Genomic DNA, 12,977 nt, shown 5'->3' on the forward strand with positions numbered 1-12,977 from the left:
AGCAGCCATATGTGAGGACAGCGGGACCTGCCCTTTAGAGCCCTGGGAAACACAGGATGCTCCTGTTGCCTTGGGTGGCATCCAGCCCTTCAGCACTCTTCTGCCTCACATACAGGTGAGCCTGCGGTGTCCTCGTGAGCAACAGAGGCAGCTGAACACGCTTGTGTTTGGGTCGTGCAAATCACATTCTTGTTTGGCCTCCTCGTCCCCAGGACCTAATGGTATAGTAAAATGGCATCATATGATTTTCTGCCAAACCTATTTTTCTTCCCTCCTGTAAGGCAATTTGTCAGTTCTTCATAAATCTGGACCACTGCTTATCCCGGAAGTATATTTATTGATGTTTTCTTAGTCTCATTGTACTCTGTGGCTTCTATCTTCCTCTTTGGTTCTGCTTTCACATTTGAAAAAGATGTTGTCAGACATCCTCCACTCATGTGTCTTTGATTGAAATGGGATACCAAGATGTACTAGGGTGGTACAAGAGTCAGATGACTGTGAAAGGGTTCAATCAGGCTTCTGTGAGGAAACAGACTTAGTCTCAGGCATGATTTTAATTCATTACTGTGAACATATCAACATCATGTCCCTCACTTCAGGAACATCCCAATCTGTGTTCAACCTATGGAGCAACCTGCGGATATCTACTGACCTCACCTACCAACCACACCCCAGGCCAGTAGGAACAATATCACATGGTGAAATTATTGTAGCAAGCGTGTTGCTTCTGATGTGACCACCTTGATTTTATCTGGGTATTTATTTTCTTTCCTTCTCTCTTCTTCTTTTTTTATTTTTATCATAGGCATTGTGCCCAAGATGGAGCGCAATGTAGGTCTTGAGCTCATCTTCCTGAGATTAAGACCTTAGCTGGGATCAAGAGTTGGACATTTTTCCAATTAAGCCAACCCATAACCCTATATCTGAAAATTTTTCTATGAGTCATTCTCAAATAGGAAACACATTAAACACTTATTTTCTGAAAATCATAACATTTAGGGAACAGCTTCCTCATTTTTTCCACACCTCCCCCAGTGATCTTCGAAATCAATGTAAACAATAACAACAACAAGAAAAGCCGTTCCCATGATCCAAACTTCAGGGGTCTAGGGCACAAAAGCCTCAGAACAGGAAGGGGCACTAGAATCTGAGAAACTCACCTCTGAACAGGACCTGCCCGCCCTCTACCCCTGACACCATGACCCACTCATGTTCCTTCTCTTGCTCCCAGCCTACCTTCTGCAGGACCACCTGCTGTGGATCCAGTGGCTGTGGGTCCAGCTGCTGCCAGCCTTGCTGCTGCCCCAGTTGCTGCTGTACAGCTTGCTCCCAGCCAAATTGCTCTATCCCTGTGTACTGCAAGAGAACCTACTACCACCCCACGTGCTCCTGCCTGCCTGGGTGCCTAGCTCAAGGTTGTGCATTCAGCTGTTGTCAGCCTACTGCCGCCCAACCTGCTACCACAGCCCCTGCTGCAGGACTACCTGCTGCTGCACTGTGTGTGTGTCCAGCTCTTTCTAGCCTTCCTGCTGCTGATCGACTTGTTGTAGACCCACCACTGACCAAAGATGTATTTCTAGACCAGTTTACTAAAGTTGCTGTTCCTGTAAGAACTTTCTCCCTAAACTTTACTGGGAACACATGCTTATTCTTCACTTTCATCATCTTTTACTGCAATGCTTGTGATTCTATTAAGGGAATGAAGTCTACTTAAATTTGATCTTATTCTTATTTTATCTTGATCACTGTAAGAATTGCTGATCTACTCCATCTGGTCAACTCCAGATGCTGGTCAACATCTGTTGATTCATAGTTTCAGCCTTGGAAAAGTGACCATCACTTTTCACTTCTATGGCATTTAAATTGTCTTTTTATTTTATTTTTTGTTTAAATTTTATTTAGTTAACATATAGTTAAATATTGGTTTCAAGAATAGAAATCAGTGATTCACCACTTACATATAACATCCAGTGCCCATCACAGCAAGTGCCCTCCTTAATACCTGTTACCCATCAAGCCTATCTCCCTCCCGCCTCCCTCTGTCAGACCATAGTTTGTTCTCTATCATTAAGAGTCTCTTGTGGTTTATTTCTCTCTCTCTTCTCTTTTTTACCCTCCTCAATGTTCATGTGTTTTATTTCTTAAATTCCACATATGAGTGGAATTATATGGTATTTGTCTTCCTCTGAATATTTCACTTAGCAGAGTACATTCTAGATCCATCCACATCATTGCAAATGGCAAGATTTCATTCTTTTTGGTGGCTGAGAAATATTCTATTGTATATATATACCACATCTTCTTTATCCATTCATCAATCGATGGACTTTTGGGTTCTCTCCATAGTTTGGCTATTGCTGATAATGCTGCTATAAACATTAGTGTGCATGTACCCCTTCAAATGTGTATTTTTGTGTCCTTTGGGTAAATACCTAATAGTGCACTTTCTGGGTCATAGGGTAGTTCTATGTTCAGTTTTTTAAGGAACCTCCATACTATTTTCCAGAATGGCAGCATCAGTTTGCATTCCCACAAACACCTGTTGTTTCTTGTGTTGTTAAGTCTAGCCATTCTGACAGGTGTGAGGTAATATCTCATTGTGGTTTTGATTTGTATTTCCCTGATGGTGAGTAATGTTGAGCATCTTTTCATGTGTCTGTTAGCCATCTGGATGTCTTTTTTTTTTTTTTTTTGAGAGACAGAGACAGAGACAGAGAGACAGAGAGACGGAGCACAAGCAGGAGACAGGCAGAGAGAGAGGGAGACACAGAATCCGAAGCAGGCTCCAGGCTCTGAGCTATCAGCACAGAGCCCAACGTGGGCCTCAAACTCATAAACCACGAGATCATGACCTGAGCTGAAGTCAGTAGCTTAACTGACTGAGCCACCCTAGCACCCCAGATGTCTTTTTTAGAAAAGTGTCTCTTCATGTTTTCTGCCCATTTGTTATCTGGATTATTTGCTTTTTGGTGTTGAGTTTGCTAAGTTCTTTATGGATTTCGGATACTAACCCTTTATCAGATATATCATTTGCAAATATCGTCTCCATTCTGTAGTCTGCCTTTTAGTTTTGTTGGTTGCTTCCTTCACTGTGCAGAAGGTTTTTATCTTGATGAAATCCCAATAGTTCGTGTTTGCTTTTGTTTCTCTTGCCTTTGGTAACGTGTCTAGTAAGAAATTGCTCTGACTGAGGTCACAGAGGTTGCTGCCTGTGTTCTCCTCTAGGATTTTGATGGTTTCCTATATCATAGGCCAGTATCCCTGATGAACATGGATGCAAAAATTCTCAACAAGATACTAGAGAATCTAGTTCAATAGTACATTAAAAGAATTATTCACCATGATCAAGTGGGATTTGTTCCTTGTTTGCAGGACTGGTTCAGTATTCACAAATCAATGTGACACACCACATTAGTAAAAGAAAGGATAAGATTCATAAGAATCATCTATCATCGATAGATGCATAAAAAGCATTTGACAAAATACATCCATTCTTTATAAAAACCCTCAACAAAGTAGGGTTAGATGACACATACCTCAATGTCATAAAGGCCATATATAAACTACCCACAGCTAATACCATCCTAAGTGAGGAAAAACTGAGAGCCTTTCCCCTATGGTCAGAAATAAGACAAGGATGTCCACTCTCACCATTACTATTTAACATAGTGCTGGAAGTCTTAGCCTTAGAAATCAGACACAAAAAGAAATAAAAAGCATCCAAATCAGCAAGGAGGACATCAAACTTCCACTGTCACAGATGACATGATACTCTATGTAGAAAACCCAAAAAACTCCACCAAAAAATTGCTAGAACTAATATGTGAATTCAGCAAAGTCACAGGATATAAAATCAACATGCAAAAATCTGTTGTATTTCTATACACCAATAAATAAGCAGCAGAAAAAGAAATCAAGGAATCGATTCTATTTGCAATTGCACCAAAAACAATAAGATATCTAGGAATAAACCTAACCAAAGAGGTAAAAAATCTGTATTCTGAAAACTATAGAACACTTATGAAAGAAATTGAGGACACAAAGAAATGGAAAAGCATTCATTGCTCACATATTGGAAAGACAAACACTGTTAAAATGTCTATACTACCAAAAGCAATCTACACATTTAATGCAATCCCTATCAAAATACCACCAGCATTTTTCAAGGAACCAGAACAAACAATCCAAAAATTTGTATGGAACCACAGAAGACCCTAAATAGCCAAAGCAATCCTGAAAAAGAAAAACAAAACTAGAAGCATCACTATTCCAGATTTCAAGCTATATTACAAAGTTGTAGTCATCAAGATAGTATGGCACTGGTACGAAAACAGACACATAATGCAACAGAATAGAAAACCCAGAAATGGACCCACAACTATATGGTCAACTAATCTTTGACAAAGCAGGAAAGAATATCCAATGGAAAAAAGACAGTCTCTTCAACAAAAAGTGTTGGGAAAACTGTATGAGTACATGCAGAAGAATGAAACTGGACCACTTTCTTACACCATACACAAAAATAAATTCAAAATGGATGAAAAACATAAATGTGAGACCAGAAACCATTAAACAAATTTTTTTAAGTTTGTTTTTGGTGGGGGGAGGGAAAGAGAGACAGAGAGAGAGAAAATGTGAGTGGGGAGGAGCAGAGAGAGAGGGAGAGAAACCCAAGCAGATTCCATGCTCTCAGGGCAGAGCCCAATGTGGGCTCAAACTCGCAAACCATGAGATCATGACGTGAGTCAAAATCAAGAGTTGGAGCTTAACCGACTGAGCCAGCCAGGTGCCCCTAAACAACCTCTTACATGTGTATATTTAGCTCTCCACAGTGATCATTATTGATCATCTTTTTAGATATATGCATTATATTTAGTAGCTTCTGCCAGGTTACTAAACTCTTCACAATGACTGAATTTTCTTCTTTCCATTCTTTCCTAATAAAATCTGTATTATCCTGCATCCAATGTTTGTGTGTTTGTGTGCATTTCCTTTATGAATTCCTTTTCGAAGCTTTCCTTTGAGTTTCATTCTTTTTTTGGGGGGGGGGGGTCATTCTATATTTAATATCTCATTCAGTTATCACTATAGTCCTACAAATTAGGCAGAGCCAAGATTATAATTCCATTATCATTCTCAGTTCAAGGATCAGGAAATTATTTGCCATACAGCTATTAATTGACATAAGCAAGTCCTTTTATTTCAGGTCAAAGATATTTTTATTTACCTTTCCGTAAGTAGAAATAACACTAGTGATGGGGCATGGGGAAGACATACATTTTGAATTATTTCTCTAACAATGGAAATAAAACTACTTCAGTCTACAAAGACCTTCCTAAATATTCTTCCCACCTTTATTACCAGTAAAGACTGCCTTTAAGAGTTTTAGTTAATGAAGGGAGGCTTTACATCTCTGGGTTCTAATCTGCCACTAGTGCAATCTGTCACCAAAAGTAACCTGAGTATCATTGGCCCCCAAAGTGTTCCTGGCCTTATTCTTGACTAAAGGACCCTCTTCTTTGATGTTATGGATTGGCATACTGGTATCATTTCATTCATCCTAACAGAAATTGGGATGAAGAATTACACTTGGAAAGAACACAAGCTCAGGCCACAATTCCTGGTCTCCCAAACTTTGAGGCAATTTGGTCTCCTCACCTGGACATTGTTAACAGAAGATAAGTTTGTAGAGGCCTGAGAACTGAAGTACCCTGCAATATGCATATAACCCTTTTATCCCATCATATTTGAGCTGTAAATGGAAAGAGAACAATTTATTGTGTTCTATGAGATAAAGACACATAAGCTAAAGGAAATCAAAATCAGAATTTTCAGGAAAAAGAGGAAAAAAGAGAAATGAAAAAAAAGAGAAGAAAGAATGCACTATTCAAGTGCATGTGCAACTTAGTGTCCAAGATGGACATTAAGTTAGTTCCCAAGTGGAAGAAACCTGGATTTTTGTATTAAAAGCTGAATAATAAAGACAATAGCTAAGGCACCCAGCAGTACAAGGGTTAATATGGCTCTGTACAGAAAATAAGCAATTTTAATTATAATCATCTTCTTAAGAGATATAAAAATTCTTTGGATTAGTTAACACACTAGATGTGACAGAGAGTGTGATCTTCCTAGAGGGTATATTGAATATTTTGCCAGATTACTAAACTTTACAGTGTGGAGAATGGATGGGAAGAATTAGTAACATTTCCTGAGGGCCTACCACACACTGGCTACTGAGCTAGATGCTTTATCTGCACTATCTTTCATTCTCACACAACCCTGAAAAATGGGTATTATCGCCCCCCATATTAGAGCTGAGGAAATCAGTGTTGAATAATGTAACTTGTAGGAAATTGCATGAACATCAAAACCATCTTGGCTTCAAAAACAAAGTTTTTCTGTGGGGTACAGATGAAATCATAAAGATATAAATCAGTGGAACCCAATTGAGAGTCCAGAAAGAGACACACACTTATTATGCATTGATTTTTGAAGAAAGGTGCCAAGTTAATATGCAGAGCAAGTGTGATCTTTTAAACAAATGGTGCTGGAACAATTAAACATCCACGGGCAAAAAAAAAAAAAAAAAAAAAAGAATTTCAACCTGTAGTTTGTATCATATACAAAAGCCTATTCAAATGGATTGTAGACCTAAATTTAAAGCCCCAAACTACAAAACTTCTGGACGGAAACAGGAAAAAATTCTGTAGAGCTTCTAGCTTCCACCCCCACCCCATTAAGGAACCTGCTTTTGTCATGTCACTTGTAAGATGCTTCTAGTTTGCATTATCCATTTGCTGTACTAAGATCCCTCGACAATTGTGCAGCTATTCATCTCCAATTTTATCTTCAACTGTAAGTTCTTTATCATGGAAGAGAAGATGATAGATCTTGATTATGAGAATTAGGATCATATAGAAGAGTATTCAAATTCCGGTTCTGCTACTCACTAGCTATGTGTTTTGGGGAAAATACAGACTATGTTTATGCCCCTTTATGAAAGTTTCTCCTGTATTTTGTGTCATCTGTCCTTTATGTATCTTTCTTTTTCCCACTTCCACCTTAAATAGTATGTCCACCCATGGATTAGTCTGGAATCATTTCTTTCTCTTTTTTCCCCTTCTTTATTTTTTAAACATTTTTTAATGTTTATTTGTTTTTGAGAGAGAGAGAGAGAAACAGAGTTGAGCGGTGGAGGGGCAGAGAGAGGGAGACACAGAATCTGAAGCAGTTCCAGGCTCCGAGCTGTCAGCACAGAGCCCAATGCGGGGCTTGAACCCACAAGCCATAAGATCATGACCTGAGCGGAAGTTGGACGCTTAATCAACTGAGCCACCCGGACGCCCCTTTTTCCTTTCCTTTATTGTGTCAGCCAGTCTTTAGGCAGATATCTCTATAAGAGATCACAATTCTTATGTTTTCAAGGAATACAGCAGAAATAAATCTTATTCAAAACCCTTAATAACATAGAATGTAGCTTTCTTTCCCTCAATAACCTTGGTTCTGCCTCCTTTATTCATCCTTGTGTCTATGACTTAGCATAAACTATACCTCAAATTTATAAATTAAACCTCCAGATCAAGGCACTATCAAGAAACAATATCACATCCAGAGTTTGGTGCTGACTTCAGTGATACATGACTAAAGGGTACATGATTTGTTTACAAGCACATTTGATTCCTGTGGAAACCTAAAGTAATATGACATATGATCATGGAATACCTTGAATTTTATCAAATGATAGACTTGGTAGCAGCTATTATGCCACATACAGAATTTTTACTACAACAGATCAACAATTTCTGGCCTGAAAAGGCAGTGGAGAGTGGATATACTCCCAGTGAAAAGAACTGTGAGCAGCACACATGGCTATGCATTTTGTTTGAAGGAAAATGGACTGAGGGAATGGTGTTCATGGCCTGTTGGCAAGTGGTAAAAAGCTTGATTGCTTGGTCTGAGATCTGAAAGCAGCAAGGTTGAAAGATTAGAGAATCACTAGACAGAGTTGGGTGTGTGGACATAAAGTGTTCCCTTTCTATGTCCCCAAATCACTGCCCACCAGAGAGTATCCATCTCTTGAGAGGCTTTGGATGAGTCTGGGATAATGTGCCCCATTTCTCTCCTCAGATGCTCCAGTACTTACACAGGAAACCATGAACTGAGTAGCCACATTGGCATGAATAGAGGCTTTGCATGGAACCAACAGCATGTGCTCTCTGTTGCCATGACTGTCTCTGCTGAATGTGCTGTTTTTCAGCAGCAGAGACTGATGTCAAGCCCTTAATTGGATAACATCCCTCCTGAAAATGAACCATACCACATTGAAGCAAGTTGGTTTAAAGTTTAAAGGATGCTGCAGGATCTGTGTTTTGCAGGGAATTACTTAATTCTTTTTTGCTCTAAAAAAGGTACTCAGGAGAAGGAAGCCTTACAAGAATTTGATTTATGTGATACCAAAGGACAAATCCAATAAATGAGTCTCTCTCTCATGAGGACACAATGGATGCTCAAAATTATTTGATGCAGAAGAATTACCCAGGGGGCTGGTCAAGCCTGAGACAGAAGATTTCCCTGGATGCATGAGAGCTCTTAAAGGCAGCCACTGCTTGTCGACTGAAACATCTGCTCATTGATGCACACTGAGGTATGGGGCACTGATTTGGGAAGAACTTGGTAAACACAAACATTATCTGCATACATAAGGGAATATTCCTTCCATTGTTAGGTATCAGTTGAAATGCATCCCTTGCTGGTATTCAGTCCCAGTTTCACCTCAACTTGTCCTGATAGGTAAATGTATGTGCTCTTGAATAGGAGCAGAAAAGCCAGTCTTTAACTTGAATCTGTTCATTTTTACCTACATACCATCACGCAGTGAAATTTTCTCTTCTGAAAAATGGAAAATCTTACTTGAGGGATGCTGTCATAGGGCCCAGAATAGACAATGCATGAGATATGCAATATGTATATAGGTCCCTATGTCAGGAATGATGCACAGTAAAACGAAACACAACTTGGGATGAAAATGGCACAGATTTATTAAGAAATATAGGAAAGAGTTCCTGTGTCTATGAAGAAAATTCCAAGTGATCATGGAAAGAATAAAGTGGATTATATAAATCATAAATACATTAAAATGAAACATGATAAGATGATTATTATGAAGATAGTTGCAGAAACCTAAGAAAAACTCATGAGATTTGTTTGAGTTACATGGAGGGGGAAGATGAAGATCATGATTCAGTGTCAAAGCAGAGACCAATGCTTCATATTGAGGATTCACCAAAGTGGCACATGATTCATCTATACAGGAGGAAGAGAACTGGAGAAAGTACTCTGCACTCTATCAAGCTGATTCACAAGTTCTCAAACAGACATATGAGTGACAGGAATTAAGGTGATAGTATGCTGGTTCTCAGCAAAGTCTAGGAAGTGAATTTGTTCTCCAGAGCAAAGTTGGTTAACAAAGGTTCTGTGCAGAGGAGAGTGGTTTGTGAGGAGGCAGTCAGTGGCAGGAAGGCTGGCAGCAGTTAGACACACAACAAGGACCCCAGCAGGTGGTCCTATGGCAAGTGGTCTGACAGCAAGTTGGGCGGCAGCAAGGCTGGCAGCAGCTGGGCCCCCAGCACGTGGGCTGGCAGCAGGTGGTCCTGCAGCACGTAGGCTGGCAGCAAGAGGAGCAGCACGAGTGGGTCATGGTGTCAGGGGTGGAGGGTGGGCAGGTCCTGTCCAGATGTGAGTTTCTCTGATTCTGGTGCCTCCTCCTGATCTGCGGCTTTTATGCATTGGATCCCCCAGAGTTAGAACAATAAGTAGGATTTACCTTGCTGTTGTTCATGCTGTTTTCAATAGTCACTGGGGGGATGATAAAAGAGGAAGCTATTCCCTAAGTGTTATTATGATCTTCAGAGAATACATGTTTAATGTGTTTCCTATTTGAGAATAACTCATGGAAACATTTTCAGATGAAAGCAAGATGGTCACATCAGCAGCAACACTCTTGCTACAATAATTTCATTATGTGATATAGTTTCCACTAGCCTGGGATGTGGTTAGTGGGTCAGTTCAGTGGTCTTTCCCCAGTGCTGGTCCTTACATTGCATGTAGATTGGGAATATTTCTGAGGTGAGGAGTGTGATGTTGATGCGCTCACAGTGATGAATTAAAATCATGCCTGAAACCAAGTCTGTTTCCTCACAAAAGCCTGATTCAATATTTTCACAGGCATCTGTCTCTTGTAGCCCCCTAGTCCATCTTGGTATCCAACTTCAATCAAAGACATGAGTGGAGGATGTCTGACGTCATTTCTTCCACATGTCAAGGCAGAATCAAGCAGATAGATAGAAGCCACAGTAGTACACTAAGACTAAGAAAGCATCAATCAACATACTTCCTGGATGACCAGTAGTCCTGATTTACCCAGAAATGAAGTCTTTCCCAGGATATGGGACTTTCAGTGATATAACTGGAACAGTTTGGGAAAACCAGGATGAGGTGACATGACAGCAACCTTCCTTCCTTCCTTCCTTCCTTCCTTCCTTCCTTCCTTCCTTCCTTCTTCTTCCTTCCTTCTTTCTTCTTTCCTTCCTTCTTTCTCTCTCACTCTACCTTCCTCTCTCCCTGCCTACCTCCTCCTCCTCTTTTACCTCTTCTCTTTTCCTCCTCTGTCTTCTCCTTATAAAAATTGTATCTGTCCACCATCCTTCAGAGTAAATATTGGGTGTGAGGGAAGAAAACTGTAGACTACAGATGATGTCTTGAATATGCCATCATTATAACTTGTATATTAGTGTGTTTGGGACAATTTCTACACACCAGATCTGCATCTCTATGTCTAAGGGCTCTTTTCATGACAGTAGAATGTCATGCTGCCTGTGGGTGCCACACTGAGAAAACACTTAGCCCTTGTTCTGGAGATTTGGCTTATGCGACTTCAGGTCTCTTGCTCCTGAAATAGGGAAATCCCTACATGGGTGTTTGACATTATTTCTGATATATTTCTCAGGATTAAGCTTCATTTGAAAACTGTGACACTGGCGTCCTCTCCATGTCACTGCCTCACACTCCTACCTGTGTGATCTGACCTCCCCAAAGAAACTACATTCACTGGATCTTTTCTTCAGAGTAGCTTCTGGGAGAAACCAAACTCTGACATTACATTACCCTGCTCAGTCTCAATTTCCTGATCTATACAATGGGAGACTTAACCTACTGTGACATTTCCTTCAAGAATTAAAATTAATGTAAATGAAGCATTTGGTCAATACCTAGCAAGTAGTAGGCAACATGAGTCATGTCAGTTCTTTAGCTGTCATGAAAACACCCAGTTCTTAAGAACCAGTAGTAGGCAAGTTTGGTCTTAGCAGTCCCTCCAGAGCATCCTGGATACCTAGTCTCCAACATTGACATGTGTCCTGAACATGAGGCTTTACAGCTCATCAGAGGTCCCTCCACTGCTCCCAGGAGGTGACCCAGGGCATAGTCTCATATTCCTCTCAGAGCCTGAATCAAGAATCACATTCCTGAGTGCTGAGGTAGCACCATTAGTTCAGGAACAGAAGCACCAGCCTTCTGTCTAAATGACTTCTATGAATGCCCACCTTTTTTTCTCTTTCTCCTTCCTCACATTCTTCTCCCCTCTGCAATAGGCATCTTTATTTTCCTCAAATGCTTCATAGTTCCTTCACAAAATAATGGAGGGTGTTCTGTTCCCTTAGATGGTTCAGAGCTCATGGATTACTCAAAGTCATACATGCCCATTGCATGGTCTCTCAGTCCTTGATTCATCCTTCCTTAATTGTCTGGGTAACATTTTGATCATGATGACAAATTGCCTTCTAGTTGGGAAGCATAATATGTTTGGCAGAAAATTACCTCATACCTTTGTACTCTGCAATTAGGTCCTGAAAACCCAAGGAGTCATATAAGAATGTGATTTCCACAATCCAAAAACAAGTGTGTTCAGCTATGTCTCTTTCTCATGAGGATGCCACATCCTCACCTGTATGTGATGCAGAGGAGTGCTGAGGGGCTGGACGGCACCCAAGGCAACAAAGTATCCTATGATCATAAGAGCTGTAAAGGGCAGGTCCCGCTGCCCTCACATTGGCTGCTGAAGGCTGATCTGTAGGACACTGATGTCTGCAACTTAGTTCCAGACATCACCTGCATATATAGGAGAACAATACTTCCATGGTCAAAGAAGACACTCGAATGAACATCTTGCTGGTTTTAACACTCAAGGTGTTTTCTAAATCATCTGGAGTTATGAATGTAAGTGCACTTAAGCAAGGTTATAAGACGCAGTCTGAGATAGAAGTCTGTCCATATCAACATATGATATTCCCCTGTGAAATACATTCATCTGAAAATGGAGATTAAAATGTGTGGGAGCCTGTATCAGACTCCAATGGACACTGCATGTGATATGCAGTCTATGTATGAATCCCTATATTGGGAACACTGCACAATAAAACAAAGACAATATAGGATGCCGTATGGTATAGGATTTATTAAGAAATATAAGTGAGACTCCCTGCATCTAAGGAGACATTGAAAGAGACCATGACAGGAAGAGAGCAGCATACAAGAACCAAGAGTACACTGAGAAAGAAAACATATTAGAGTAGACTTTCCATAGTTGCAAAAACCTGTATGTCAATTATGAGGATTTGTATCTCTAAGGTACTTCGAGGGACAGGATGAAGATCTTGACTATGCACTCAAAACAGGCGTCATGACAGGATCAGAATGCATGAAGCTGGCAGGTGACCCATAAGAAGATGGAAGAAGAGAATCAGGGAGAGGGATTCCACACTTTATCAAGCTGATTCACAAGCTTGTAAAAAAGAGAGATAAATAACAGAGATATTGGGTATTGCATGCTGGCTTTCTGCAACGTTGAGCAGTGACTATTTCCCAAATGGTAAATCAGATGGTGGTTCTTGGCGAGGCAATCAGCAGCAGGAAGGCTGGCA

General features: G+C 40.3%; 1 long non-coding RNA gene across 1 annotated transcript in view; it reads right to left on the minus strand.

The window, feature by feature from the left end:
- Positions 1-1,264: 1,264 nt before the first annotated feature.
- LOC121044973 (uncharacterized) overlaps positions 1,265-12,977 on the minus strand; it is a 29,020-nt gene continuing 17,307 nt past the window's right edge. Inside the window, exon 3 of the long non-coding RNA XR_005797564.1 lies at positions 1,265-1,314. This is a non-coding gene — a long non-coding RNA (uncharacterized LOC121044973). The remainder of the gene's footprint in view (positions 1,315-12,977) is intronic.

This window comes from Herpailurus yagouaroundi, unplaced genomic scaffold, assembly GCF_014898765.1.
Source record: "Herpailurus yagouaroundi ecotype Mexico unplaced genomic scaffold, PumYag 189, whole genome shotgun sequence".
NCBI lineage: Eukaryota > Metazoa > Chordata > Mammalia > Carnivora > Felidae > Herpailurus > Herpailurus yagouaroundi.